This window comes from Emydura macquarii, unplaced genomic scaffold (assembly GCF_026122565.2).
Source record: "Emydura macquarii macquarii isolate MOO-44397 ecotype Brisbane River unplaced genomic scaffold, CSIRO-AGI_Emac_v2 contig_3134, whole genome shotgun sequence".
Lineage (NCBI taxonomy): Eukaryota > Metazoa > Chordata > Testudines > Chelidae > Emydura > Emydura macquarii.
The window spans coordinates 304,272-308,837 of record NW_027133271.1 but is presented as its reverse complement, the minus strand read 5'-3'; the positions used below and the strand labels follow the sequence as shown (position 1 = coordinate 308,837).

At 49.1% G+C, this 4,566-nt stretch overlaps 1 long non-coding RNA gene across 1 annotated transcript; it reads left to right on the top strand.

The window, feature by feature from the left end:
- The first annotated feature begins 354 nt into the window (after positions 1-354).
- On the top strand, positions 355-3,508 carry LOC137142082 (uncharacterized). Its single transcript, XR_010916846.1, has 3 exons — positions 355-394; positions 950-1,058; positions 3,035-3,508. It is a non-coding gene; the product is annotated as an uncharacterized lncRNA (long non-coding RNA).
- The last annotated feature ends 1,058 nt before the right edge of the window (positions 3,509-4,566 follow it).

Genomic DNA, 4,566 nt, shown 5'->3' with positions numbered 1-4,566 from the left:
AAGGGACCTCAGAAGGTATCTAGTCCAACCCTCTGCTCAAAGCAGGACTAACCTCAACTATATCATCCCAACCAGGGCTTTGTCAAGCCTCAGCTTAAAAACCTCTAAGGATGGAGATTCTACCACCTCCCTAGGTAACCCATTCCAGTGCTTCACCACCCTCCTAGGGAAAAACTTTTTCCTAATGTCCAACTTAGACCTCCCGCCCTGCAACTTGAGACCATTGCTCCTTGTTCTGTCATCTGCCACCACCGAGAACAGCCTAGCTCCATCCTCCCTGGAACCCCCTTTCAGGTAGTTAAAGGCTGCTATCAAATCCCCACTCACTCTTCTCTTTTGCAGACTAAGTCGATGGCAGCATTCTTCAGGTGGCCTTCCTGTCTCTGTACCTGTGGTGAGCTTGGCATAGTTATGAAATGTTCATACTTCTGAGCAACGCAGGCATGTTGATCTAAATGCTAAGTGTAGACCAGACCTATGGTGAGAATTATACCAATAGATTCCCCTCTGTGCTGGGAATCATACCAGTACAACCCCTTCTTCCAGTAGAAGAGTGTCTCTTTTCAGCTTATGTTGCCTGGGAAGAGGTTTAAGTGAAATTAAAAAAAAGCTGCTCTTATAACAAACTAAGAGTGTCCATGTAGTTCTTAGACTTGTGCAACCAAAGGGGTATAGTTGGCAAAGCTTTCCCAGACAAGGCCATACAAAGTGAAACTTTTCTAATCTAGACCGGCTCTTGAATCCGACAGTGATCAAAGTCCCTGACATACGTAAGATCAGAACTCAGCAACAGCCAGCATGGCTCCTCCCTGAAGCCGCTGCCTTGTTCTGCAGAGTTGCAGCTTTCATAGACTCCTAGAAGATGAGGGGTGGCAGGGACCTCAGGAGGTATCTAGTCCCACCCCTGCTCACAGCAGGACCCACCCCAACTAAATCATCTTTCATTCAGGTACAGCTGTTACGGTGGAAAAGAAAACCTCGAAGATGTGAAGTGAATGTAACCAATGCCGAGACGTTTACGTGACTCTGCGCAGAGCCTGGAACAGCAGCTCCGACAGGTGTGAACTGCCCCTTTCATCTCAGTGAGATGTTAATGCCCATTCTCACGCCGGTGCCATTTTGGCTACGTCTCCTCGAGGAGACACCACCACGACTAGGGCGGATCAGGCAGGTATTTCCGGAGGTAGGGAAGCGTCGATGCCATTGTACAAGGCACTGCGAAGACCTCCTCTGGAACAATCTGGTCGCCCGTGTTCAGAGAAGATGAATCCAACTGGAACGGGTGCAGAGAAGGGCTGCTAGGATGATCAGGGGACTGGAGAGCCTCCCTGACAGAGTGTGTGTCTACATTTGAGCTGGGAAGTGTGATTCTCGATGTGAGCAGACGTATCCACACTAGTTTTGCTCGAGCGCCTGCCTGAGCCATAGCAGCGTGTTCACAGTGGGGTGGTGACACGGGCTAGCTGCCTGAGTACACACTCGAAGGGTCACATGGGACTGGACTTGGGGCAGCTAGCTGCCACGGATGTACTCTTCCTTTGAGGTGCTTGCCGGAGCAGAGCTAGTCTGGTTACGTCTACACACGCTGAAAATTTTACCTCCCAGCTCAAAAGGCCGAATGCACCTTAAAACAGCATGGCGTGGTTAGCCGAGACAAATGACGGCTGAGAAGGGATCTGAAGGCTGCCTCTAAATACTTTAGAGGGGTGACTACCAGGGTGGGTGAAGAGCTATTGCAGTGCAAGAACAGGACCGGCACTGGAACCAGTGGGGATAAACTGGCCATGAACAAAGTCAGGCTTAGAATTAGGAGCAGGTTTCTAGCCATCAGAGGAGGGAGGTTCTGGAAACGCCTCCCAGTTGCGGTAGGGTGGGCAAACAACCTACCTAGCTTTAAGATGGAGCTTGATACGTTCATGGGGGAGGTTTGTACGGCGAGATGGTAGGTGACGGGACTCACTGACCCAGGAGGTCCCTTCCAGGCCTATGCTCCTTCCCCTGGGCATAGTCACACTCCACTCAAGGAGCCCCGGTCACACTTGGCAGCTCTCATGGACAGAATTTATTTTGTGGGTGGAGCTTATATAAGTACCACCTCCTTCCTTGCGTTCCCCTCCCCAGTCTAACCTCTATCCTGATCGTTAGCCAGTATGGATATGTTAGGCACAGCATTAATAGAAGTGTTGGGAAGTTCTGTTAACTGATTGTATTTATACACACCCCACAATTCTGTCAACCTATGTCAAGAGTCCCACAGCACCTTCCACTAGCTGATGTAAGATAGGAAAACTGCCAGGATCAGGACATCTGAGTGCTTTACCAGAGCAACCGGTAGGGAGTTACTCTCACAAGCTAATACTGGAATATCCATCAATGGCTATTAGCCAGGATGGGCAGGGATGCAAAACCGTGCTCTGAAGTGTCCCTAGCCTCTGTTTGCCAGAAGCTGGGACTGGGCAACAGGGGATGGATGGCTTGATGGCAGCCTGTTCTGTTCATTCCCTCTGAAGCACCTGGCATGGTCCACTGTCGAAAGACAGGATACGGGGATATCTGGAACATTGGTCTGCTCCACTCTGGCCATTCTTATGTTCGTAATGTCCCAAAGGAAAAAGACAAGAGCTATGCATTTTCTACGCTAGTACAAACCTAAGAGGCGCCTTTGCGCCTTTTGGCACCTGGAATGCAGGTATGCAGAACAAAGAAAAAAGGGGTCCACCGTGGCATCAGAAAAACAAGGTAGGAAACGGGTGTACACAGGACCTTTTACTTGTCAACAGGAAAGGTGTAAAAAGATGGCTCTGGGAGCGTAACTTTGGGAGCCCACCTTCTACATAGGGTGTATGTAACAACACTGCAGGAGACAGCTTCCCAGAGACTGGGATTGTATCGAACCTTTTCCCTGAACTATATTATTATTGGGTTATAGCAATCAACCCGACTGATACTGGTTTATTGGGTCTCTTGAATATGTTTCGTAATGAACCAAAGCGTGGGCAGGCGATTGACTATGCACTTTATCGTGTCGATGTAGATGGATGAGTGCCAGATGCGAGTCAGGAGAGTGTCCAGACAGGAGATCCATCCTTCCTCCCTGTGGATGAAACAGGACCCCAGGGAGGCAATTGGGGCCTGGGAACTGATGGAGGACATAATGGAGGACATGGAGACACCCACCCACCAATGCCATAAGTATCTAGTCAAAACTGTATCTTCCTGCAGCAACTTCCTTCTCCGCAGGGTTCTGACCTTTCCTGGTATTTGTAAAATGTTGCCAGCGGCAGATAAACAGGTTGGTGTCAACCCAGGAATCCCAGAATAGTCACAACAGATTACAACTGACATTTGCTCAGCGTTAAGTTTCTTCCACTGGCCTTTAAAAGCCTCAAGCTTCCTCTTGGTCTGAGTTCCTTCTCTGGGAATGGTTTATTTCCATTAACATTAGCTAAGGGAAGGAGCTGTTATAGAAATCCCAGCATGATTTGACGTGCAAGATGGAAAAGAACGCCTTGGGCATCTCACCCATTTCGCCCGGGCAGGATCATCCCCTACCGGAGATATTTCGGTGCTTTGTTCAGCCTATTTGAGACGTCCCAAGTGGTGGGGTTGCAGACAAATGGAAGTGCTGCATGTTTTTCTGTAGCACCTTCCAGCCGATGTTCTCAGAAATGAAATCAACGGTCGCCCGTGTCTTACTGAAGTGCTGACCATGTGCTGGGGCTGGTGGAGATGGAAATAAAGAGAGCCCCTCACCCAGGAGCTGAGAGGGGAGAAGGCAGACTTGGAGAAGACAGTCAGAAGGCACTAGAGATCTGGATCTAAAGCCAAACTTCTCCACGTTTGATCACCTCCAAACTCTGGGAAAGTTCAGAATTGGAACTGAATTCTGATCCAAATTGCATTGCTCGAGTATCTAAGTGACTCCCCTCTGCTGTATGTTTTAGCTGCGAGAAGCGATTCCTCGCTTTCTTTCTCCGCACTGAAACTGCAGAGGAAACTTGAGCCCAAGTTGGGCCAAGACCCCAGAGAGAATAGCTGTACTCTTATGAAAAGTGCCTTGGGATCTTTAGTTCTGTAGCTCATGGCATCTCCATCGGCACAGTGCACCGGTCCAGCACTGTGAATGCCTTTCCAGCCTGCTGGGTCATTCACTCATCCCTGTATCTGGCAGCACTTCCTACGGACTTGCTAACAAGTGTTCCTGAAACATGGCTTTCCTTTGAGGTCCCCTATGTAATTACCAAACACGTCAAACCCTACTTAGCTTAAGAGAGCTAAAGAAATCCCCACCTGAGGTTAGCGGAGACTTTTGTTTTATAATTTCCCTTTCTCCTTCCCCCTCCTCCCATCTCTCTCTGGGGATGGATATGACCTGGCAATGTTCCTGCTCAAAAGAGCAGCGATGACAGTGCAAATGAAGGGAACCTATGCAAACCAGACGAAATTAACGAGGGGAAATCAAAAATGAAAAGGTCGCCAGCTAATGAGCGTTTCAGTTGTTACCCCAGCAAGAACTGGAGGCACCAAAGAGCAAAATAAACACGAATGAGGCCAGCACCGGGAGCC